Genomic DNA, 26,303 nt, shown 5'->3' on the forward strand with positions numbered 1-26,303 from the left:
TTTGCCCAGGTGTCCCCCGAGAGTCCTGCTGGCCTCTGAGCTGCCCAGGTTCACCGGTGTCCACAGAGCTGGGGGCTAGGAAAGCCCTCCCGTGTGGTCTCGCTGGCCGTGTCTGAGGCCCAGCTCTTCCAGACTGCTCTGCTCGCCCCTGCCTCTGGGGCTCAGCGCCAGGCTGCTGTCCTCAACAGCCCCAACTCAGCGCCACAAGCCTATCACACCACGCTGCCCGACCTGCCAGGGCGCTGGCCACCCTCTCCGTCCGGGAAGACGTGAACCGCCCCGACACCTGGCCCTGTTCCCATCTTTTTCTCCTGTGGGAGGCCGTCTTGGTGACTGGACTCAGGGCCTCCAGCCTGCCAGGCAGGCGCTCTACGCTGCCTACACTCCCAGCCCTTGGGCCCATTTCCAAAAGGAAGCATCTCACTTGGTGTCTTGGAGGACACAAGGCTGCCCTCCCACACCTCCCAAACTGCATCATGGGTTCTGATTTTCCCTACCCCTACCAACTCTCCATCCTTCAGGGGTCCTGATTTTAGCTTAAGCGTCGGAAGAAAAACCTCAGGTGGAACTGAGTTGAGAGAGGCAAGAGAGGCCAGGCAGGGGTGCTATCCCAGCAACTCAGGAGGCTGAGGCAGGAGGACCACAAGTTCGAGGTCAGTCTTAGCAACATATTGAAACCCTGTCCCCAAAATAAGAAGGGCTGAGGGACGTAGCTTAGTGGTGAAGCACCACTGGACTCTCTTCAGTGCGTGAACGCACACACACCAAGCAACCGCAGAGACAGGGAGTGACTGTGCTCACCTGGGCTGCCACACTTGCTTCCCCAGGGAGGACCCCAGCTCCGAGGATGGCTGCACCCCTCACACCACACTGCTCTGGCCTGGGGGAGTCCCAGTGCTCAGCGAGCACTGGCTGGACAAGGGGTCCATCTGGATGCCAATGACCGTGACAGTTCCCCCAGAAGCCCAGTGGATGCCTGCTGCTGGGAGTGCCCACCTGGCCACTCAAGCTCCCAGGAGGCCCAAGACCCACCCCTCATGAAGCGCCGTGATGGAAGACGGTGGCTGAGGGGCAGCTGGAGAGCAGGACGTGTGAGGGAAAGGCATGCCGGCACCGACCTGCCCTTCATGGGTGCAAAGGGCGCCTGAGGGGCTTCATCTGGCCAGGTTCACAGGATGCTCCGGGGGAGGAGGCAGGTCGAGGGTGAAGTGACCGCTGCTCTAGTCCAGTCAAGCTCAGTGGCCCAGGAACCAGGCCCTGGCCTCAGTCTGCGTTGGCCGGCCCTTGCCTGGACCTGTCTCCCTTGCTGCAAGGTAGGGTGCGACTCACTTGCGGCAGTGCTGCTGGCCACAGACACAGGTGCCTGTGACAGGCGTACAAGGAGAGGAGAACAGATTTCAGGTCCAGGCCTGCCTGTTACAGTCACCCCTCACCACTGAGCCCCAGTACTGCGTGCATCTGAAAAGCTGGGGAAGGGAGCTCCGGGGTCACTTGGTCAGCAGGTGCAGAGCTGGGCACAGCACAGGTGTCTGCTGTCCCTCCTCCACAGGGGCTTCCCCGCACAACCATCCCGACTCTAGAGGAACCCTGAGCAGTGAATGCTGGCGGGGGCCAGCCAGTGGGAAGCCACTGCACTACTCCTGGGGGCAATCATGTCACAAGAGCTTTAAGTGCTCATGCCTCTGGCTCAGTATCAACCCTTCTTCTCAGAATCCAGCCCCACTTGTAGATGGGGGAGCTACTGACATTTGTAGAGGGACAGCACTTCCTTTTGGGGCCTGTTCTTCACATGCAGGACTTTAACACACCTGCTCCCACCCCAGAATACAGCAAGCTTCCTCCCCTAGTCATCATGACACAAACACACCCCACACATTTCTACACGGCCCCTGAGGGCAACTTTCTGAAATATTCAGAAAATGGATAGAAAATGAATGTCAAAAAATGTTATTTATGATGGATTTCACAAAGGAAAGCAAAGGCTGGTAATCCCAGCAACTCAGGAGGCTGAGGCAGCAGGACCACAAGTTTGAGACCAGAGTCAGTAACTTAGCGAGAGCCTGTTTCAAAATAAAAACTAAGAAGGGCTGGGGATGTAGCTCAGTGGTAAAGTGTTCCTGGGTTCCATCCCCAGTACCAGGATAAAAAAAAAAAAATAAAGTTAAGTGGCTGAGATGGAGACACCAGTAAGTAAATGAATATATATCTTGTAGTGGTTTAAAATAAGCTCATGAATTTTTGTTTTTATCTTTGTGGTGCTGGGGATTGGAATCCGGGTCTCACACATGCTAGGCAAGTGTTCTACCATTGGTCTACATCTAACATAACATTTTCACACGTCATGAAAACTTTGTGAGCTTCTGGATTGTGGATGTCATTTGGTGGTGGAGCCCTTTCTCAGCATGTGCAAGGCTCTGGGCTTGATCCCCAGCACAGGAAAAAAAGAAAGAAAGAAAGTGGTTAAAGAGTCAGGATAATAATTTATAGACAGTTTAGACAAGTTTTTGGTATAAAAAATACAATATTGGAAAGTGTTAAGTAGCAGTTTCAGGTGGGTCCCTCTGGGTTCTAGGGCTATGAAATTTCTGCTTAAAAATGTATATTTATAAATATATATATTTCTTTTTTAATATTTACTTTTTAGTTATAGGTAGACACAATATCTCTATTTTATTTTTATGTGGTACTGAGGATCAAACCCAGTGCCTCACACGTGCTAGGAGAGTACTCTACCTCTGAGCCACAACCCCAGCCCATGTGTATATATATATATATTTCATATATATATTCATTCATATTGAATGAAGCTGAGCATGGTGGCGTACATCTATAATTCCAGTGACTCAGGAGGCTAAGGAAGAAAGTTCCCAAGTTGGAGGTCACTCTGGGCAACTTTGAGAGATCCTATCTCAAAATAAAAATGGCTGAAGGAATGGCATTGTGGCTCAGTGGTAGCGCGCTCGCCTAGCAAGCGTGAGGCCCTGGGTTCGACCCTCAGTACCACATACAATCAAGTAAAAGGTACTGTGTCCAACTACAACTAAAAAATAAAAAAACCTAAAAAAAATAAATAAAAATGGCTGAGGATTGGGCTGGGGATGTGGCTCAAGCGGTAGTGTGCTCACCTGGCATGTGCGTGGCGCTGGGTTCGATCCTCAGCACCACATGCAAATAAAGATGTTGTGTTCGCTGAAAAACTAAAACAATAAATATTAAAAATATTAAAAAATTCTCTCTCTCTCTTTAAAAAAAAAATGGCTGAGGATGTAGTTTAGTGACAGAGTGCCCAAGCGTCCCTTAGTTCAATCCACAATGTGTGTAAGACACACACATATATACACACCCACACAACTTTTTTATATGTATTTATTTATATATACCTTATATATTTATATATATTTCACTCTTCCAGTGGCATTTATTTATTTAATTTTTAAGATATTTTTAGTTGTAGATGGACACTTTATTTCTTTTTATGTGGTGCTGAGGATTGCACCCAGTGCCTCACACGTACTAGGCAAGCGCTCCACCCTTGAGCTACAGCTCCTATTTATTTATTTATTTATTTTACTAGGGATTGAATCCAGGGGTGCTCAACCACTGAGTCACATCCCCATCCCTTTTCATTTTTTACCTTGAGAGGCAGGATCTCAACTGCCCAAGTTAGTGGGATTTTTTTTTTTGGGGGGGGGGTGCTGGTTGTTAATTTGCAGTCTTCCTGCCCCAGATCCCCAGGTCACTGGGATTACAGGTGGGCGTCACTGTATCACATCCCTCCCCAGATCCCAGGTCACTGCACCACATCCCTCCCCAGATCCCCAGGTCCCTGGGATTACAGGTGAGTGTCACTGCATTACATCCCTCCCCAGATCCCAGGTCACTGGGATTACAGGTGAGTGTCACTGCACCACATCCCTCCCCAGATCCCCAGGTCACTGGGATTACAGGTGAGTGTCACTGTACCACATCCCTCCCCAGCTCCCCAGGTCACTGGGATTACAGGTGGGCGTCACTGCACCACATCCCTCCCCAGATCCCAGGTCACTGGGATTACAGGTGAGTGTCACTGCATCACATCCCTCCCCAGATCCCAGGTCACTGGGATTACAGGTGAGTGTCACTGCACCACATCCCTCCCCAGATCCCCAGGTCACTGGGATTACAGGTGAGTGTCACTGCATCACATCCCTCCCCAGATCCCAGGTCACTGCACCACATCCCTCCCCAGATCCCTGGGTCCCTGGGATTACAGGTACCAGGTACGTGTCACTGTATCACAGGTTTGCATAGTCATCACCAAGCCTAATTTCAGAGAATTTTCATCTTTCTACAGATACCTGTGAGCAGTCACTGCCCATCTCCCTTCCTCCCAGCCCCTGGCAGGTACTAGTCTGTGTTGGTTGATTTGCTTAATATTAACACTTAATATAAACAGGATCACGTATGATCTTTTGTGTCTGCCTTCTTTCACAGAAAGTAAAGTTTTTTAGGTTCATCTATACCTTAGCATATATCAGTACTTCATGTATTTTCATAACTAAATAGTATTCCCTTGTATAGATATACTATGTATTTTTTATCATTTCGTCGACTGATGGCCATTTGGTTATATTAAATCTTGAGCTAACTGCTGCTGTGAATATTCATGTACAGTTTTACATAGGCAAGTGTTTTCAGTTCTCCTAGATATATACCTAGGAGTGGAATGGGGAATGAAACAATAACTTCAGACTTTTTATTTTATTGTTTTTGTACTGGGAATTGAACCCAGGGTTGCCTAACCATGAAGCTACATCCCTAGCCCCTTGATTTTGAGACTTGCTGAGCTGCTTAGGGCCTCACTAAGTTGCTGAGGCTGGTTTTAAACCTGGGATCCTTCTGCCTCACCTCCTGAGTGGCTGGAATCACAGGCACGTGCCATCTCACTGGGTTGCCTTTGTTTTTTTGTTTTTTTTTTGTACCAGGGACTGAACCCAGGAGCACTTACCAGGTTACCACTGAGACTCATTTTCAGCCCCTCCGAGCCTGGTTTTTCACTTTTTATTTTGAAACAAGGTCTTGCTAAGTTGCTTAGGGCTTTGCTAAGTTGCTAAGGCTGGCTTTGAAGTTGTAATCTTCCTCCAGAGCCACTGGGATTAAAGCACTACCACATCCAGCTCACCTTTTTTTTGGTACTAGGGATTGAACCCGGGGCACTTAACCTCTGAGCCACACACATCCCCAGCCCCCCCTTTTTTTTAAAAAGAGAGAGAGAATTTTTTTTAGTATTTATTTTTTAGTTTTTCGGCAGACACATCTTTATTTTTATGTGGTGCTGAGGATCAAACCCAGCGCCCCGCGCATGCCAGGCAGGCGCGTTACCGCTTGAGCCACATCCCCAGCCTTTTTTTTTTTAAAGAGAGAGAGAGAGAATTTTTTTAATATTTAGTTTTTAGTTGTCGGCGGACACAACATCTTTGTTTGTATGTGGTACTGAGGATCGAACCCGGGCCGCACGCCTGCCAGGCGAGCGCGTTACCGCTTGAGCCACATCCCCAGCCCCCCCAGCCCTTTTTTATATTTATTTAGAGTCAGCATCTCGCTGACTCTAAATAAATATAAAAGCTTAGGGCCTTGCTGAGTTGCTGAGGCTGACCTTGAACTCAGATCCCCCTGCCTCAGCTTTGTGAGCCAGAGACTAACTTGACTTTTTTAACCAACAGCTAGGTTGTTCTTCAAACTGACTGCTCCATATTACATACCAGGGGCTGTGGGAGAGGGCTCCAATTTCTCTACATCCTTGTAAAGTTCCTTTATATGATTTTATAATTGTATTATTTTTCTCTATGTTTTCTACTCGTCACAGTGAAATTCTCTTTTTTTCACACTCAAGGTAAACACCTCAATTGGAATGTAACCTCTCTTAGGAGATGGCTTTGGCCCTATGTTCCTCCTAATTCCAGGACCTGCCTTTTCCTCTGGTCCATGACACCCCTGGGTAAAAGTGTTTATAGCTCTCTCTCTTTCCCTGCTCAGGGAAGCCACTCCGCACAGGGACGCAGCAAGCCTAAGAAGGATCCACGGCCTGGGGCACAGGAAGAAGGGAATGTCAGTAAAACAAGACCCCAATCCTGAAACCCTTGATTCAGCCATAAAGCTCACCTGGGCCTCTTATTGGCTTGCTCTTGCTGTTACTCCCCTCCACCGTGGCCGTGGCCGGTGCCCCGGCTGTTCGGTCCTCCTGAAATTCCTCTCTGCATCTAACTCCTCCTGGTTATCCAAGCCTTTCCTTAGCTGCCGGCTCTAGGAACCAGCCTGACAGGCCAAGCAGGACAGCAGGCCAAGTCCATTTCCAAAGTGCTCTAGTCTCCACCAGTCCCCATACTGCGACACTCGCTCTGCGTAAACTCCTGGTGGGTCTCTGAGACAGAAAGGACGCCTTCCTCAGGCCCAGGTGCTGGTGCGCGCCTGTAATCCAGGGCTTCCAAGGCTGGAGGAGGAGGATCACAAGTTCAAAGCCAGCCTCAGCAAAGGCCAGGCACTAAGCAACTCTGTGAGACCCTGTCTCTAAATAAAATCTGAAATAGGGCTGGGGATGTGGCCAGTGGTCGAGTGCCCCTGAGTTCAATCCCAGGTACCAAAAAAAGAAAAGAAAGAGAAAAAATAAATCAACCTTCCTTAGAGTCCTGCTGAGTGCATGTCGAGATGGTCCCCATCTGCAGCTGCTCAGCCACTTCCCAGCCCTTGCTTGTACCCAGCCATGTAAGCGCCTGTCTCGGAGGGTGGCCAGGAGGTTGGGGGCGCCCGCGACAGCGTCCCGCCCAGGCCTGGCCCACAGACACGCAGCCCAGGGGCTCCGCGACGGCACAGCCCCTGCCACGCACGCGCCGACTGGGGGGGGGTCTCCACGACCCAGCTGACGGGCCTCGAGCTGCGGGCACAGAGCACCAGCCCTCACACTTGGTCACTCTCTGGGTCACCCACAGTTCGCTCCCCCGGACCAACGCCGCCATCACACGGTGGCGAGCCGCCCCCACCCGCGGTCCGCCAGTCAGACTCGGGCCCGCGTCTCCGGTTCGTGCCGCTGAGCTCCGTCGGCAGCCGTCACACCCCACCCCGTCGCCCCCGCTTCCGTCAGGGCACCGCAGGGGTCGGCGGGACCACTCCGGCCGGGAGGCGCGGTTCGCCAGGTGCCGCCGACGCCGGGGACCGAGGCTCGCACCGCGCACTCCGCGCCCCACCCCGCGCCGACCGCGACGGCGCCCGGTCCTCACGCGCCCCACCAGGCCGCTCCACCCGCCGGCGCCGGCCTCGCCTTCGGCGCCGCGGGCTGCTCGCTGGTCCTCGGGAGCGACGGAGGCCCCAGCCGGCCGCGCGCCCCAGGCCCGCCAAGTCCGGACTACAAGTCCCAGAAGGCTCTGCGCCGTGGCCCGGGCGCCGCCTGGGCGAGGGTGCCCGAGCCGGGCCGTGGTGAGGTTCCAGGTAGAAGGGGTGGGGCTCGAACCCGCAGCGCGATCGGCGGGTGGGAGGGCCTGGCGGCGTGTCAAGGGCCCGGCTGCCTTCGAGGGCGTGGCCTCCCGGTGAGGGGCGCGGCTACCCTGCTGTGGGGTGGCGGCGTGTGAGGGCGGGGCTGCCCTGCGGGGGCGTGGCTGCCCTGCGGGGGCGGGGCTGCCCTGCGGGGGCGTGGCTCCTCTGTGGGGGTCCTGGGTGCCGCGTGTCAGAGATGCGGTGGGACCGGGCAAGTCCTTGAAAAGCAGCTCAGATCTCAGCTGGCGCCAGCAGGTGAGTATGAGCACACCGGCATGTGGAAAGTAGTGCTTGTCACGCACCGGAGAAGCACAGCGGGGAAAGGCCACTTGCAGACTGCCGTGGTGTCCAGATCCTCATTCAGAACTAACAGCTCAGCCAGCGCCAGCAGATCCACAGAGGTGAGAAGCCCTGTGCCTGCTTCGAGTGTGGAAAGGCCTTCATCCAGTGCTCACACAACAGTCAGCCGCAGTGCGTTCACGCAGTGAGAAGCTGCATGCACAATAAATAAATACCATGGCACCAAGTCTTGGGTGAGTTCTGGTTGGCAATATTGTGTGTTCTGTCACCTGCTACTGGGAGACTCTCTCCAGGACTCTGGTCTATGAACCTTTTACCTGATTTACTCTGTATCCTTTCACCGTCACAAACCGTAACTGTAAGCATCTGTTTTTCTGAGTGCTGGGGGTTTTCTAGTGAGGCAGGTCTAGGGACTCCATCAGAGCTGTCTGCCCTCCGCAGGTTCACTCCTTCCCTGCCTACTTTGGCTCTGCTCTGTGCCAGGTGATGGGGTGCAGAAACAACTGAGACTCAGGTGTGTACGAACGGGGCTTCCAGACCAGGGTGGTTCTGGATCAGAAGGTGATAATGGTGCTGCTCTCCGGGGCACAGGAGGAAGGCTGCTGGCTCAGTCGGGGAGGGGTTACCCTGGAGATGACGAGGACAGAGAACAGAATGAGCTGCGCTGTTCAGTGAAGAGGAGATAGTTGTGTTTGGCATCAGCAGGCTGCCTGTGGGAGGATGCAAGTCGAGCTTGGAAAGATGGGACTGAATTTAGGGCTCTTTGAGGCCCAGCTGGAGGCTAGATGTCATCCTGAGAGCCAGAGACCCCTGAGCAATGTTACATGGAAGAGTGGGAACAAACAAGCAGACAGCTGGTCAACGTCAGATTGAGCAACTGCTCCCAGCTGCTGCTCTGCCTTTGCCTGAGCCTTGAGTCAGGCCAAAGGCTCGGCACCTCACTTGGCTGTCTCCCAGGCTCAGTAGGCGTTGTCAGTCCAGAGAAACCCAGAGGTTAAAACTGAAGCAAAGCCAGATTCTATGCGGGAATTGTGTTGTGATGGGAGTTCATGTGCTGTAGAAGCAAGAGCAAGGTGGTTTTTTTTGGTATCAGGGATTGAAACCAGGGGTGCTTAACCACTGAGCCACATCCCAGCGCTTTTTATTTTTTGAGACAGGGTCTCACAAGTTGCTGAGGCTGGCTTGGAACTTGTGATCCTTCCAAGGTGCTGGGTTATAGCTGTGAGCCACCATGCCTGGCCAAAGGCAAGTTTTTTTTGTTTTGTTTTTTTTTAGATTTTTAAAAAATGGATTAAAAAATAAATATATATACACATATAAATGTGTATGTGTGTACATCTACTGCTAGGTCTACGATATCTATCGATAGGTTGACCTACCCATAGTGTATCTATAGATAGATATCGGTAGATGAACATGATACCTTTATGAGCTACAACTCCAGCCCCAAGGGCAAGTCTTTTTTTTTTTTTTTATAAAACACATTTTTTCTTTTTTTATTCACTTATAACAGTGGAATGCATTACAATTCATATTACACATAAAGTCAAGGGCAAGTTTTTAAAGGCAAAAATTAAGAGGATTTCATCAGATATTTTGAAACAATAATCTTTCCTCACAATGATTAATGACACAGGTGACATGAGACAGAGGTTGGATGACCATTGCTGGGCAGACATCCTTGCAGAAGTAGTTTTGTTCTGTGGCCTCAATGCAAGCTCTGTTCTGGGAGCCTCTTCTGAGAGGTACCATCAGGCAGTCATGCGTCACCGCCCTTACTTCATAATCTCCTGGCTTTATTTCTGTTAAAGTTGACAGAAGCAACTCCATTCTGATTTTGGCAATTGCAGGACTGCCTCTTTATAGTGAATATCTCTGGGCACATGCTGAATGAATGTGCCCAGGGAACGAGGCGCTTCTGCCATCCTGACCCTATCGACTAACCTAATCATCCTGAAAAATGAGTGGCATCTATCTGGGGCCTTCAGCAGGTGATTTAAGGCTCCATCTCAGCTCCCAGGTCTGTGAAGTGAACAAAAGAACCTGCATGCCAGGGCTGCTGAGAGGATGCAAAGGGAGGATACATGTAAAGTGCTTGAAAGTGCCCAGTGGGGTCCACGCCCACACCTGTCATGTTGAAGCTGCGGAGCCACACGTGGTTTTCCTTTTCAAGATCCTGGACTTTGTAACACACACCATTTCCACATATAAAGCTTACTTTGGGGGAATAAAAACCCCAAACCCTATTGGTCTTAAGGAACAAACAATTGCAAAAACATTGTTCTAAAATAGCAACCCCCCCATACTGGAGAGCGAACTCACAAGTGTTCTACCTCTGACTTATATTTTCAGCCCTTTAAAATTTTTATTTTGAACTCCGTGTGGTGATACACACCCATAATCCTAGCAACCTGGGAGTCCAAGGCAGAAGAATCACAAGTTCAAGACCAGCCTCAGCAATTTAGCAAGACCCTGTCTCAAAATTTTAAAATGAATAAATAAATATAAGGACTGAGGATGTAGCTCAGTGGTAACATGCCCCTGGGTTCAATCCCAGTACCATAAAAAAAAATTCTTTTTGAGAAAGAGTCTTTCTAAGTTCTCTGCCTGTGTTGGCTCTAACTTGTGATCTTCCTGCCTGAGTCTCCTAAGTAAGTGGCTGCGATTACAGGGTGCCCCACTGTGCCAGGCTAAAATAGTTTGTTTTTTTTAAACTTCATTTTTGCATTGGCAAACACTTTGAATTAGTGCGTTCAGAGCCTGCTGAGGGGAAGCCTAGTCACACTGATGGACTTCTTGCCATCCATAGGAGCCTAAAGATGAAGAACTGGGAGTGGCCACTGGCTGCCTTGAAGATAATGGGTAGTATATCCACCTGACCCAAGGCCCACTCCCAGCTTTCCTACCTGACCAGGGGACCCTCTCAGGGGAGGACGGATGATGTGCTGACCCAGGTAGGCTGCTTTCCACCATCCTGAGTGGCTCACGATCACAGGGTCTTCCCAGGATGGAAGACAACACAGTGGGGGTGACAGGAGGGCCTCTGCTGTGGGTGTCCTGTGTGAAGTATGCCAACACCCAGCAACCAAAGAGCAGGGTTTTCTGATAATCGTATTCGATGGTCTCTCTGGGGAAATAATTCTCACTTGGGCCTAGAATCTGCTCTGAGGATCTGATCACAACAGGGAAAGGGCTTTTCTCGGAAGAGGCTGCTCTGGTGCAGGGTTAGGAGTGTGCTGTGGCTAAAGGTTTTGCCACACGAGTTGCATGTGTAGGGCCACTCCCAGTGTGCACGGTAATGAGCAGTGAGGTGTGACACCTGGAGGCAGACTTCTCCCCAGTGTGCGTCCTCTGGAGGACGAGCAGTGTGCTTTGTAGGAAGGCTCACCTGCAGTTCCCACAAAGGGCTTCTCCCCAGTGTGTACCCACTCATGCTTCGTGAGGAACTTGCTCTGGCTAAAGGTCTTCCTGCATTTTCCACACCCATGAGGATGCTCACCTTGTGTACCTGCTGGTGTAGGAGCACAGTCGAGAAGTTACTAAATGGCTTCCTGCACTTGCTGCACATGTGAGGCTTCTCACCACTGAGGACCTTGAGGGGCTGGGTCAGGTAGGAGCTGTGGCTGGAGGCCTTCACTCATTCTCCACACACAGAGGGCTACTGGCCTGTGTGTCCACGGGGGCTTGGTGAGGGCACTGAGCTGTGGCTGGAGGCCTTCACGCATTCTCCACACACAGAGGGTTACTGGCCTGTGTGTCCACGGGGGCTTGGTGAGGGCACTGAGCTGTGGCTGGAGGCCTTCACGCATTCTCCACACAGAGGGTTACTGGCCTGTGTGTCCACGGGGGCTTAGTGAGGGCACTGAGCTGTGGCTGGAGGCCTTCACTCATTCTCCACACACAGAGGGTTACTGGCCTGTGTGTCCACGGGGGCTTGGTGAGGGCACTGAGCTGTGGCTGGAGGCCTTCACTCATTCTCCACACACAGAGGGTTACTGGCCTGTGTGTCCACGGGGGCTTGGTGAGGGCACTGAGCTGTGGCTGGAGGCCTTCACGCATTCTCCACACAGAGGGTTACTGGCCTGTGTGTCCACGGGGGCTTAGTGAGGGCACTGAGCTGTGGCTGGAGGCCTTCACTCATTCTCCACACACAGAGGGTTACTGGCCTGTGTGTCCACGGGGGCTTGGTGAGGGCACTGAGCTGTGGCTGGAGGCCTTCACTCATTCTCCACACACAGAGGGTTACTGGCCTGTGTGTGCACGGGGGCTTGGTGAGGGCACTGAGCTGTGGCTGGAGGCCTTCCACACTCCTGACACACAGAGGCTTCTCTGCAGTGTGGCAGCACACAAGCGAAGCCAGGGAGGAGCTTAGGCTGGACGCTCTGCAGCACATGTGACACTCATAGGGCCTTTTTGGGTGTGGCCTGTGGTGGGCAAGGAAGGCCGAGGAGCGGGCTCTGATGGGCAAGGAGGGCCGAGGAGCGGGCTCTGGTGGGCAAGGAGGGCCGAGGAGCCGACTCTGGGGGGCAAGGAGGGCCGAGGAGTCTGTGCAGGCTCTGCCACACTCAGGCAGGCAGAGAGCTTCCCCCCAGGGTGGACTCATTGGTGCTGCAGGAGGGTGCCCTGGCCCTGGATTCTCACCAGTGTGCACCACTAGTTTGGCAAGGGATGAGCTCTCGAGGCAGTGCTTGTGGCCACACACAGGGCTTTACTCCGCATGTGTGAGGAGGGATGAGTCCTTGCTGAAGGCATGTCCACGCTCCTGGCAGACATCTGCTTCTCACGGTGTGGACTCTCTAGTGCTGAATGACATGGTGCTCTGTCCAAGGCTTTCCCACACTCCTCCCGCACACTGGGCTTCCTTCCTGTGGGAACCCACCCACGGCTCACGAGGCACCTGTTCTGCAAAAGGATCTTCCCACTGAACACCTGCAGGTGTGCTGCCACTTTGCAGATTCCCTGCAGCTGACTAAGGTCTGGGAAACAGTTGTAGGCGTCCCCATGAGCACGCTCCCCTCGACAGGGACAGCCCTGATCTAGCACTGAAACGCAGGTGAGTCCCTCTTGAGAATTTGAGGGCACTCATGCCCTGGGGGTACGCTTGTGCTCAGTGAGAAATGGCTGCCAGAGGAACTGCCTGCAGGGGCCTACTCCAGACTCCTCTCTTCCTGGGTGAGTGTCAGAGCTTGGCGAAGTTTTCTTACTCCCTGCCCTCCTTGCCCCAGGACTGCTCTCACACTGCCGTGCCAACGGGGTGCGGTGGCACCTTCCTGTCATCCCAGCGACTCAGCAGACTGAGGCAGGAAGATCACAGGTTCAAGTCAGCCTCAGCAACTTAGTGAGACCCTGTATCAAAATAAAATTTTAAAAAGGGCTGGGGATGTGGCTAATGGTTAATTGCCCTTGGTACCAAAAAATAAAAAACAGCAATATTATGCCAGAAATCCCACCAGCATCTGCACCCAAGTTAGAACACCTTCCTCAGAGGCCGCCTTGCAGCAGCTTGGTTCCCCAGCTCTGAGTCTGATGCCTCCACTTGGATGTGCATGGCTCTAGGTGGGGAGGGACCGAGCGGCAGCCATCCGATGAGGCAACAGAAAGAGTGGTGGCCAGGTCAGAGTGTACCTGTGCCTTTAAGAAGGGGCTCCCGCAGTCGGGGAAAGGCGCAGGTGGAGTCCCTTCCCAAAGTTGGGTGGATGAGTAAGAAGACTCAGCAGGGTCCAGGCCAGAGCTATACTGCAGCTGTGACTGACTGTGGTGAAAGGCGTGAGCAAAACCAGCAAGGGCAAAGCGTGCAGCGGGTGAAGAGTCCTTGCCAGGGGACTCGTACGCGATGCACCGCGCTTCCAGAAGTGGATCTGCACATGTGGGAAGCTGCCAGGGGCACCTCGTAGACATCAGTGCTTGGGGTTTTCATCAGGCTGGCCTGGTAGGCGCCCTGCAGTTGGGGGTACCCATCAGTTAAGGGATGGTGAGCATCTGTCTGGAAACCTAAGTTCCCCGATGCCAGCCAAGGCCAACCTTGCTTCAGGTCTTGCCATGGAGAGGCACCCCTGTCAGGTACCCTCACCAGAGCAGCCCCTGGCTCTTAGCAAATGTGCACCAACTGCTTTCAGGGTGGCCACACCACAGCTTCAAAAAACAAGACATTTTAGGGGAGCTGGACCTCAGGAAAGGTAGGCAACATGCCTGCTATCATCCAGCTGGTAAGCAGTGGTGCTGAGGCATGAGGCCCTGTATGACTGACAGCTCACACTTGCCAGCCTTCTGCCCCAAAGATACAGTGACTTTCTTATTCTCAAAACTTGTGACTATTACTGCACTAATTTGCTGAGGCTGTCCTCACTACCTACCACAACCCGATAGCTTAACACCATTGAAATCTCCTCTTTCATGGCTCTGGAGGACAAAAGCCTGAAATAAAAGGTCAGTAGTGCTGGTCCTCCTTGGAGGCTCTGCAAGAGAAGCTGTTTATGCCTCTCCCCTAGCTGCCGGCATTCCTTGGCTGGCAGACATATCACTCCGATCTCTGCCTGTCTTCATGTGGCCTTCTTTCTGTGTATCTCTGTGTCCTCTCCCATTACTCTCTTTTCCCTTTTGCAGTGTTTTTATTTATCCATTTAGACAGACAATTATCATAAATTGCAGAACTTTTTATTAGCAGGTCTGTAAGAAAAAAATTATAGGGAAATTTTACTACAGGGGCCAGGTGTGGTGGTACAGGGTAACTTGGGAGGCTGAGGCAGGAGGCTTGCAAGTTCAAAGCCAGCCTCAGCAAATTAGCTAGGTCCTAAGCAATTTAGTGAGACCCTGTATCAAAAATAAAAAGGGTTGGGTATGTAGCCCAGTGGTCAAGCACCTCTGGGTTAAACCCCCAGTGAAATAGTAGGATGGATGGATGGATGGATGGATGGACAGATACGTACATACATAGATACATAGATGGATGGATGGGAAGAATAAGATAGATGTTTCCATTATTTACTGTCCTTCCTGAAGATCATCTAGATGCTCCAGAGCCATCACTAATTGTTCACTGTTGATCAGCATATTCTAAAGAAGAATTCCTCAGCCATACAATACAAAAAGCACAGGCTAAGACAGTCCTCACAAACCCACTTTGAAATAGGTAAATCTGAAATATAAATATGCCATTCCACTTCATTATTTTTCCTAATAAACATTAAATTTAAAAAAATTGAGGTTTTCAAATCTGTGGTATGTGTCGTCCATTCTTAGGACAGTCACTTATACTTCTCATTCAGAGAAAATTTCATTTCTTCCCTTTGTCTTACAGAAAAATTAGGGTTTTCATCTCAGGCATGATTCACCAAATAAAGACAGACCACAGATAAAAGTGACAAACACAGGCAATGAAGGAAACTTCTAAAAGCAAACATGCTGAGTACCCAGCAGTAATAGAAATGACCACCAAGGTGAGAGTCCAGATGGACTGCTGAAGCCATGAGGGTTAGGGACTGTAAATGCCACCACTGGCTGCAGTGCACAGGCAACAACAAGACGAGTTCCAGGAGAGACAGCCATCCAAGAGCTGTGTGGTGACACATGAGTGGTGGCTACTGCACACAGCACACAGCAATGTCCTTCCCTGTTTCATCCAGGAGTCCCAATACTGGGGACATGAGCCCATATGAAATACACAACACTGTTAACTGTACCTGCTGCCTGGGAAGAAAGTCCAAATTCTTTGAAGAAAACTTTCCCCATTCTAATAAAACAGAACACAGTGATGTAACAGCAGACACAGATAATAAGTATCAGCCTTTATATCAGCTAATTTAATAACTTTGCCTGCTTTTACTTTGTGTGTGTGTGTGTGTGTGTGTGTGAGAGAGAGAGAGAGAGAGAGAGAGAGAGAGAGAGTTGTTTAACGAAAGATTCTCTTTGTTCTGTGATCCAAGTAAGCAAGGGCCAACACACAGATTAACGAAAGAGTACACATTATACCCCCAACCTTAAGTGTGACCTCACGGGTGTGTGGCCAGCAGAATGCAGCGAAGCTTCCGTCTTAGCATACCGCCACCTTTGACATGCATGTTCACTGGACTTCCAATTCTAGCCATGCTCAGCTGGAGTCCACATACCACTTTTAATTCTTTACCTTTAAACCAATTCACAGCAAAAGTATTCTGGGCAACTGCTACGGACTTTCTGCCAATCCCAAACAAACCTTCAAAGTCCATCAGCCAAAAAGCATTAAATATGGCACCTACAGCAAAAAACACCTGCCCTGTGCAAACAAAGCAGCCAAAAATAATTGTGTCCCATTGTATTCTAAATACTCGGTATATCCAAAAAACCACTCAAGGAACAGGCAATTACTTTGGGCCAAGACAACTAGGCATTCAGCAGTATGAATCATGTGGTATTCACCTCATATCCCCCTTAATCTGGGTCTGTGGGGCAGCAGGACTGTCATAGCAGAAATAGCTTCTGAAGCTCAGCAGGCACATGAACAGCAGTGCCAGCAGCCGGTGCGCCAGGCGGCCTGGGTAGCACAGTGCTGGCAGCCCGCAGGGCCGTGGGCACTGCGAGGTGTGGGTGACTCCTGTCCTCCTCCCCCGTCACTGCTACTCCCTCCTCTCTCTTCTTTTAAAGATACTAGTTAAGGGTCTGGGGATGTGGCTCAAGCGGTAGCGCGCTCACCTGGCATGTGCAGGGCGCTGGGTTCGATCCCCATCACCACATAAAAATAAAGATGTGTCCACTGAAAACTAAAAAATAAATATTAAAAATAAATAAATAAAGATACTAGTTAAGGGATTTAGGGCCCACCATAAATCCAGGACGACTCCTCCTGAGGTCCTCAATTTGCAAAGACTTAATTTCCAGGTAATTTCATTCTGAAGTCAAGTAGACTGGAAGTTTTGGGAAATATTCAACCTACTACAATTGCCTTATATGGTATTTTAAAAGTGATTAAGTATACTGAGAAGGGGAATTTATTTTGAGGCCCAGGTGGGATTAAGTCACATGTCCCCCCATAAGAGAGAAGCAGAGAGTTTCAAGACACACACAGAGAACAGACCCATGTGAAGACAGAGGCAAAAATTGGAGTGATGTGGCCATGATTCCAGGAGTGGCAGCAGCCCCAGGTTGACAAAGGCAAGGTGCAGCTCTCCCTGAGAATCTGGAGGTGGTGCAGCCCACCAGTGTTTTATCTGTTTATTTTGGTCCTGGGGATTGAACCCGGGGTGCTTTACCACTGAGCCACAGCCCTAGCTCTTTCTATTTTGAGACAGGGTCTCACTAAGTTGGTCAGGTCTTGCTGTGTTGCTGAGGCTCAGCTCAAACTTGGCAGCCTTCTGCCTCAGCCTTCCAAGTGGCTGGGATTACAGGCATGTGCCACCAGGCCCAGTCCTGACAACATCTTGATTTCAGCCCAGTTGTCAGGATCTTGGATATCAAGCCTCCAAGTTCTGTGAAAGAATCCATTCTGTTGTGTTAGGAAACCCAGCTGATGGGAGCTAATACACCCTGTCCTCATAGGAAGCAAGAAAGGCTCAAGTGACAGGCCCTGAATGCAGGGAAGCAGGGTGGGCTGAGGCTTGAGCAAGCACATTTCATCGTAGACAGACCTGCCCAGGTGCACATCATTATTTTCCTTTTTTTGGGGAATATGATCACCTGAGGGCTCATGGAAAACCCTTCTCCATTATCCTCACTCAAAAGCCAGCAAACAGCTTGGTGCCTGTCCCCAAACCACCAGACGACTGACCAATCATGGTATTCAGCTTTTGCCCTTGAGCCAGGTCCTGCCCTCTTCGGGGTCAGGCCTGAGAAGAAAACTATCCCCAAATGGGGGTCTTCCTCCTGGACTGCCCGAGTCGGGAGCAGAGCTTGCATGACGTGGTGCGGCAGAGGGAAAGACGTGCCTCCTGGGCACAGCTAGGGACACAGCCTGGAAGCTCCTCGGAGGGCACATCATGCACCTCACAGTTGGGAGGAGGACTTGCAGATGACACACCTCTACGGGCCCCGGAATGTCCAACACTGGGGGTTTGGTTCGTTCTGCAAATGGACCTGACATTCTCAGCTGTGAAAATAATATCTATGTAAACCCACGAGGATGGCAGTAACACAAAGGAGAAATGTAGTATGATGAGCAGGCAGAGCATGCAGCTCGGTGGTGGAGAACCTGCCTAACATTCACGAGGCCTTGGGTTTGATACCCAGCACCACAAAAAGAAAAAAAAAAAGTGTTGGGAGAATGTGGAGAAATCAGAACGCTCATACCCTGGTAGAGGGATGTAAAATGATGTAGCCACTGTGGAAAAGAGGGTGGTGTTTCCTCAAGATTAAATATACGGTTATCACATGGTCCAGCCATTCTGCTCCTTAGCACATACTTGAGAGTGGAAAACAGTTCAGCAAAAACTTGTATGCAGGTGTTCAGAGCAGCACGTTCCAGGAGGCAAAGGTGGAAAATGCCCCACTGTCCATCAACTGACCAACAGAGAAACAAAATACGATCTAGCTACACAATGGACTATGATTCAGCCAAAAGGAAGGGTGAAGGATACTTGCTGTGCTACAGATGAATCTTGAAAACATCGTGCTCAGGAAAGCCACACAGGACCATGTACTGCATTTGTAAGTAAAATAAGCTTATCTGTATTTGTATAGGTTAAGTTACATAAATTCCACTTATAGGAAATGTCCAGGCAAGTCCATAGGTCAGTGGTCGTCGGGGGCTGGGATGACTGATTAACGCACATGGGATTTGCTTGTGGGCTCTTTAACCAACTGCCTCTTTACCTTCAATAAGTCCTGCACCTCCCTGCACCAGGAACCTTTAAGAGATCCTTACTTCACTCACTGGATAGTCCAAGGGACTTCCCACTGTTCCTGCTTGGAGACCATGTCTGGTTGGAATCAGGAAGTCCTGCCAGTGTTGAGAAGGAGGAAGAAATGTTGAGCTGTTGCCCACATCAGCAGGGCCCTGACGGGGCTGAATGCCGCTCTGTACGTGATGAGGCACGGGAAAGTCCTCTCCCTGGTGATAAGGGCTGGGCAGCAGTCGGCCCAGGTGGATGGGGCTGGGAAGCATGGGTCAGAGCAGGGACATACCTGGGGGTTGGTGAGTGACGATGAGAAATGGGGAGGCCTCTCTCAGGGACACAGATTGCTAGAGTTCCTCAGTATCACTGATCGGTAAAGGGTCCTCTGTACTGGGCCCAGAACCCCCGCCCCTCCTGTGTGAAGTCCATGAGCACATCTGCCGATGTCCCTGGATTCTGAGATGTGGCACCTGTTGGTCCAGTCACAGGCCAAGTCCGACCAAGGCTGTACCCAGGGATGGCAGGATGCAGTGGTGTCGAAAATGCACTGTTGTCAGCAGGAGGGCCTCCCTCTGAGTGGCCTGGGTCAAGTGCCGATGGTACCAGTGTTGTGCTGGGTGCCAGGGCCACTCTCTGGGTCCTACAATATTCACGTGGTAAAGTTCTGTCCTCAATGTGACAGTATTTGGAGTGAGGCTTTAGGTGTACTATTAGTCAGATGAGGTGGGTAGGGATTGATACCCTCATAAGAAGAGTAAGTAAATCCAACCCCCAATTCCCCCAGACCACAGCACTATGCCACACCAGGACCCAGAAAGCAGCCTGACTGGAACCAAGCCCTGCTGACACCACCGTCTTGGACTTCCCGCATTCAGAACTGGGAGAAACAAGTGCTTTTGAGCCTCCTAGTCTGTGTCATTTTGTTGTAGTGGCCTGAGCTATGCCGTGGAGACTCCTCAGCACCTTCCCTAAGTGCCAGCTCTGTAGACCCCAGGGGACAGCTGGATGGCCTGCACCAGCACTCCCCTCCAAAGTGATCATGCCACACCTGTGTGATACCTGGTTCCTTCAGGACTGGCAGAGGAGGTCTGGAGGCCTGGATGGTGTCTGGCCATGTGCCATCAAATGCCTCCAACTTGGTCTTTCCTGCCACCACAGACTCTGGGTGGGGAGTCACCCAGGCCCAGTTCAGATAGGACACATGGTTGGGGGCATCGATGGGGTCATAAGAACACAGTCCCTCTGCCTGTGTGGGGTCTCCCTTGAGACCCATGGAGGAGAGGCCTGACAAGCGGCAGCAGTGACTTCAGAATCCCAAGGTGGGTGGGTGGGTTCTGGGATGCTGTGGAAGGAACCCAGAGCCTCACCCAGGCTGGGCAAGTGCTTGACCTGTGAGCTCTACCTCCAGCTCCGTGGCTTTTCATCACCACACCCACAGCTCCTGGCTCCACCTGGATGCCACCTGCAGGCAGACACTGGCTCGGGGACACCCTTGTTCCTTCATGAAGCAGTGTCTCCTGGGGTCTGAGCACGTGTGCCAGGCCCTGTTCTGGGATGCTGGCTGATAAGCAGCCTGGTCCCAAAGAGCTCCTGAGCTCCACGTCTCCCTGCACCCATGTTCTCATCCCTGCTCCAGGATGTGAGCACCCGGCAGAGCTGCCTGGTAGAAGAGCAGGGGAAAGGGGAAGGAAGTAAATGTGCATGTCCAATTCTGACGTCAGGGGAAACCCTCGCCTGCCAAGAAAGTGGTGTCTGAGGCTTCTGGCCTGTCCTTCTCGAAGCTTCCCTGAGATGGGAGAGCTGTGGGAGCAGGGATGGAGAGGGAATGAGGGAGTCCAGCTCAGACCTGCCCTCAGGCCCAAGACCCAACCTAGAGTCCTCATCCAGAGGCCCCCAGTCTTCAGGCCCTCTCCTTGATAGTGACCTCTTTTCCCCTCCATCCCTGCTTTGGGCCTGCTCCCTCCTGCTCACCCTTTGGGGCTCCACTGAACCACGCCCCCCAACATTTACTCATGTCCCCAGCATGAGTGCCTTACAGTTATCAACTTTCTGTTTTTTTTTTTACTCTTATTTTTTTTGTGGGGTTCTTCTTTTTTTTTTTTTTTAAAGAGAGAGAGAGAGAGAGAGAGAGAGAGAGAGAGAGAGAGAGAGAGAGAGAGAGAGAATTTTTTAATATTTATTTTTTAGTTTTCGGCGAACACAACATCTTTGTTTGTATGTGGTGCTGAGGATCGAACCCGGGCCGCACGCATGCCAGGCAAGCGCGCTACCGCTTGAGCCACATCCCCAGCCATGTGGGGTTCTTCTTTTTGTCATTTGTGGAACTGGGAGTCAAACCCAGGGCTTTGCAAATGCCAGGCAAGCCCTTGGCCACTGAGTTACATCCAGCCCCAGTTGTCAGTTTTCTTGACTCTCATTCTGCCCCTGAGCAAGGAGATGCCACCAGACCCCCTTAGTAGAAAGGAAACACAGCCATGAGAGTGAGACACTGGCCTGGCCAGGCTTCTGCAGGGAAGTGAGGCCCCCTGGCGTCCACCCCTCCCCAGGACCAGACTTCCAGCCAAGATGGCGAGGCCTGTGAGGACAGCATCCAGGTGTGGATGGGAGGACTCTGTCCTCCGGTGAAGGCATCTGTATGAATAGTGACGGGGTGACCTACGTCCCCTAACTCTAGGGGGTGTGGAACCCACCTGGGCCTTGTGCAGGGGTCCCAGCAGCTTCTGTGTACAGCAGAAGCTAGCAGCTCTAGACCTGCCCTCTGCTGAGTGTCACGAGCAGTGCCATAGCCCAGATGTGGGCAGCAGCTTCCTTGAGGACATTCAGGGCAGGAGGAGTGACATGCTGTTTGTCAGCTCCCAGGAGGAGCGACGGCATCACTCCATTTAAAACTGTGGAAGAGAATACACAAACACTTTACGGTGCAGGCCGCCTAAGCCATGCCATCTCAGCACCCTGCTGTGCTGCCACTTTCAGTGCCCCCAGGCCATGTGCCTCTCAAGTTCTGTTTCTTAATGTGGGGACCATGGGTTGTGGTATGGCAAGTTTGGCGTTGTTAGCAAGGTATGGGGAGATGCTTCCACTGGCTCACCTTTCCTGAGTACCACTCAGTAAGCACCTCTCCGGATACCCCCGACCACCCAAAAGTGAGGCACCATCATCACCCTCTTTTACAGGCTCGAAAACACACAGAGAAATGAAATCAAAACTTGCTGCCAGTGAGTGGCACATAGGGATTTGGACACTTGTGCCTTCCAGAGAACAAATTTTTTTTATAGAGATCTGAGTGTCTGGTATACATACACACACCGATGGAACTACCGTAGCAGTTCTGAATGTTCTGAGAGAACGGAAACATCTGGAGTGGTGTTGTCTGATAAAGTGTTATCAACCCCACATAACTCCTGAGTATGAGAAATATAGCTGGTGTGACAAGAAATGCAGCTGGTGTGATGAGGGAGCTGCATCTGAAATATTTTCTGGTGCTGGGGACTGAGCTCAGGGCCTCCTGTATACTGAGCATGAGTCCAACCACTGAGCTATACTCCCAACCCCTGTGATCTGTTTTATTGCACTTGATCTTCATTGCCATATGAACAGTGTAGGACCAGTCCGTTTCAGCACCATGGACAGCCCCCGGCCCAGCAGGGTTTCCTGTGGGTATTTCTGAAACCTCCTAGGAGTTGTCAATTCCTGTGTTTCATACAAAATGAACTCTCTGTGACCCCAGTTCCATGCCACAAGGCTTCATTCACAGTGGCCACAGGAGGACTCTACGGGGGACTATATAAGATACCAGCTGGTCCAGTGCTGAGGAGAAAACTGGGAATCCCAGCTGTCCTGAGTTCAGGTTCTCAAGAGAAGCCAGGAGGGAAGGCCTGATGTGGGCACCAGCCTTCTGCTCCTTTCCCACTGGGGCAAGGACACCGAGAAGATCCCTGGGGCCCTAATCTGCCCAGTGACCACGGCCAACTTCCCATGGTGCTGGGAATAGCAACTGTGGATGATATGTGAAGTCTGTTGGGTCTAGGATCAAACCCACCTTTACCACTGTCTGCTGAGATCCTGGACTCTCACCTTCCTTGGGGTGGTGGTTTCCTACCTGTAAAATGGAGGACAATACTCCCTGTGGAAGGTTGTTTGCCTATCCATTCATTCACAGAGGGATGGGCAGGGCACAACATCACGAAACTCTATAATAAATGAGAGCAAGTATCTTCAAATGTGAAAGGTACATAACGTGGGTGGGTGTGGCACCCATTAGGATCAGGGGGCCAGGGAAGACTTCTGAGGTGACAGATGAACTTATAATCCATTGAGTGGCCAGCAGGGAGCAGGAAGCATGACAGGCTACGTTGCTAGGCTGGCCTTGAACTCTTGGGTATAAGGGATCCTCTGACTTCAGCCTACTCAATAGCTGAGACTATAGAAGCCCAAGTCTTGTGTTTTACAGAAAGTCTTCCAATTATGTTCTGATGGCTTAGACAGCAATGGCATTCACAATGGAATTAGCTTATGCTTAAAGGTAGGAGTGTCCTCACCATTCAGGATTCAAAATACCCTGACCCTAGGCTCAGTGGCAGAGCACTTGCCTGGCATGTGTGAGGCACTGAGTTTGGTCCTCAGCACCGCATATAAATAAATAAATAAATGGTACATTAGCAAGTAAAATTAATAAAAAATACTCCCACCCCACTCCTGGTGTTATGTGGAATGTAATGGAATAGCAACGGGAAGCAGGAGACATGGGAGACAGGAGAAGTGAGAGGAGGCGTAGTCCACGCCAGAATGAGGAAGGCTTGGCAGTGGAACAGGGCTGCAGGAGCAGGACATGTTTTGGGAGATCTGATTTCAACCACTGTCACTACCTCCTTGCTATCTTCCTCAGCTGGTTCCTTGGGCTCCACCAGCTGCCCCTCTCTGCTCTGTCCCAGGCTGCTTGGCTTCAGCAGCTACAGGGTGGGTGGGGGGCTGTGGTCTCAGTCCTGAGCAGAGGCCCATGTTGCTGGTGACTTGCACAGATTCCTGCCTGCAGAGCATTGTCTTTTTCCCAACTCACACACAGCTATGGGACTCTGGGCTCCTTGCTCTGACTTCAGGGAGCTCAGGTCTGTGATTCTGGGAAGTGAAACATGGTTAGTGAACACAGGTATCAAGTATCAGGTATGGTCACATGCCCACAGAAGCTCCCAGAACAGAGACATGCTGAGGTCATGCTCCTCAGCCTTGTTCGCACGGGCTGCCTGCCCCTCCCAAATACATAAATCCATACAAAATCTGAAGGTAAACGTTCACAACATTGTCTATTCTATCAGAAGAGTTCAAAATAACCCAAATGTCCATCAACTGATGAATGGGTCAACAAACTGTGGCATACCCCTACAATAGCATACTCAGCCATAAAAAGAAGTGAAAGACTGGAGCAGGGTGAGGAAGAGGTGAGAATGCCCGTGAACCAATCAAAGCTACCCACTGCTGCATCCCCACTGTCCTACCACTGTCACCACCATGCCCAAGAGAAAGGCTGAAGGGGATGCTAAAGGAGATAAAGCCCAGGTGAAGGACAGATCACCAAGATCCTCAGGGTTGTCTGCTGAACCTGTTCTTCCAAAGTCAGAGCCCAAGCCTTAAAAGGCCCCTGCAAATAAGGGAGAGAAGGTACCCAAAGGGGAAAAAGGAACAGCTGACACTGGCAAGGATGGGGATAACCCTGCAGAAAATGAGACCAAAACAGACCAGGCGTAGAAAGCCGAAGGTGCTGGAGACGCCAAGGGAAGTGTGTGCATTTTTGATAACTGTGGACTTCTGGTGGCTGTACAGTTTGAAATTCTAGTTTTTATCAAGTTTTATAAAAATGCAGAATTTTGTTTTCCTTTATCATTTCTTTTAAAGCTATGTTGTTAGCACACAGAACACTTCATTGTTGTTTTGGAGGGAAGGAGCCTAGGTCACTAGTAGAATGTCTCCAAAGCTGGATTGCTGTGGGGGAACACACCTTTCCCTGATGGTTGTAAGAGAGTCCCTCTTGGCTCCCTGATGTTGGCACACACAGCCACCTTGGCACAAATACTTTGTGGTATGCAAAAACTCAATTTCACCTTTACGTCCTTCTCTCCCTCTCTACCATAGGCATAGTTAACTCCCCTAAACTCAGACCTGTTGGGAGCTGGCTCCCAACAATTGGTGTTATCAGTGTGTCAGGCAATCTGGACTTTCCAGTGACATCATTGAGATGGTGTCCCTCAGAAGAGCAGCAGTTCCTTCTCTAGATTGTGGATCTTCACATTTATAATTCTGCCATTTTCATTTCATTTCCTGAAAGTCAGGGTCAGCTTGTAAAAAGTTGTTAAACAACATGCTAAATGTGAAATGTTAAACCTCACTCTAAACTTTCCCAATTCTGAGCATCCAATGAAGACTTCATTGGGTTTTGTAGTGGCTTTCTGATTTTGGTAGTCCATCCAAGAAGGGAGTTTGAAAGTTGTTGTATACTGTTAAGGATGTCTGCCCATTTCCTACCTGAAATACCATGATTGTTTATGAAAATTATCTTTAATAAGCTGGATACAGTTTGGCTTGGGAAAAAAAAGTGAAAAACTGAAGCATGTTACAAAAAGGACTTCAAAACATGATCAGTAAAAAGTCAGACAGAAGAAACAACGTACTGTAAGATTCCATTGATATGAAGTGTCCAGGTGGTTGCCAGGGGCTGGGGAGGGGGAGACAAGGAGGCACCCGGGGCACAGGGCACACTCACACCCAAGAGAGCAGCCGCTGTACACACGTGGTGTCAACACTTGCAGGACACCCCTTCCCTATGGTGGGCTCACACGGGGTGACGACCCAGCCACAGGCACACCTGGGGCTTCTCTGCACTGATATGGGCGGTGTCACCCTCGTCATACACACCTGGATGTCTTCTGCGCACCTGGCAGTGTCACACTATCGCACCTGGAAGTGTCCCTTTCACACCCTAAGGGCGGTGTCACACTCGTCACACGCACCTGGGTGTACCCTGCGCGCATGGGCGGTGTCAGACACAGTACGCCCCTTGTCCCAGTGCAAGCATAGTGACGTTCTCTGCCAGAGATCCCCACCCTAGGTCAACCCCTCCCAGGCCCCACTTGCCACCTGTGACTTCCGCGGCTCATGTACTCTGCCAGGGTGGCTCCTCCTCCTCACTCACGCGCACCGCCCCTCCGCTCATAGCTTTGGTGCCGCCTCCGGAAGGAACCCGTGCACTTCCGCCAGACCTCAACCCCAGGAGGCCCTGCGCGACGCGAGCCACTGCCGCACTTCCGCCAGATCTCAACCCCAGGAGGCCCTGCGCGACGCGAGCCCGGCCGTACTTCCGCTAAAACTTCACCCTCCCAGGAGGCCTGGGGTTGCACGTAGCTCCTCCTCTTTTATTCAAGTGCGAATAAAAACCACGCTTTTTGCCAACCCTTTGAGTGGACATCAATCTAGAAAGGATCCCTTTATAAAAAAAAGTATCTCGACATTTTTCTTGAAAACAAGGCAGTTTTCCAAAATACCTTGGGGGTTGAACAAGGCCCTGACTGGTTAGACTGCGGAGGGAGGAACGGGGCTCTTTCCTGGAGAACCGGTTCATTAAGCATTTCTTAAAACTTCTTAAAAATAGTTACTTCGTGTTCACACTGTATGAATTTTTTTTATCTTTTTAAAGAAAAAGATTTC

At 51.0% G+C, this 26,303-nt stretch overlaps 2 pseudogenes; one reads left to right on the forward strand and one right to left on the reverse strand.

Moving 5' to 3' along the window:
- Positions 1–14,106: 14,106 nt before the first annotated feature.
- On the reverse strand, positions 14,107–19,881 carry LOC124084127 (major facilitator superfamily domain-containing protein 1-like; annotated as a pseudogene).
- Positions 19,882–24,113: 4,232 nt separating this feature from the next.
- LOC124084128 (non-histone chromosomal protein HMG-17-like) lies at positions 24,114–26,000 on the forward strand (annotated as a pseudogene).
- Positions 26,001–26,303: the final 303 nt, after the last annotated feature.

This window comes from Marmota monax, unplaced genomic scaffold, assembly GCF_021218885.2.
Source record: "Marmota monax isolate L192 unplaced genomic scaffold, Marmota_monax_Labrador192_F-V1.1 WCK01_AAM20220418_F8-fsc00215, whole genome shotgun sequence".
Taxonomy (NCBI): Eukaryota; Metazoa; Chordata; class Mammalia; order Rodentia; family Sciuridae; genus Marmota; species Marmota monax.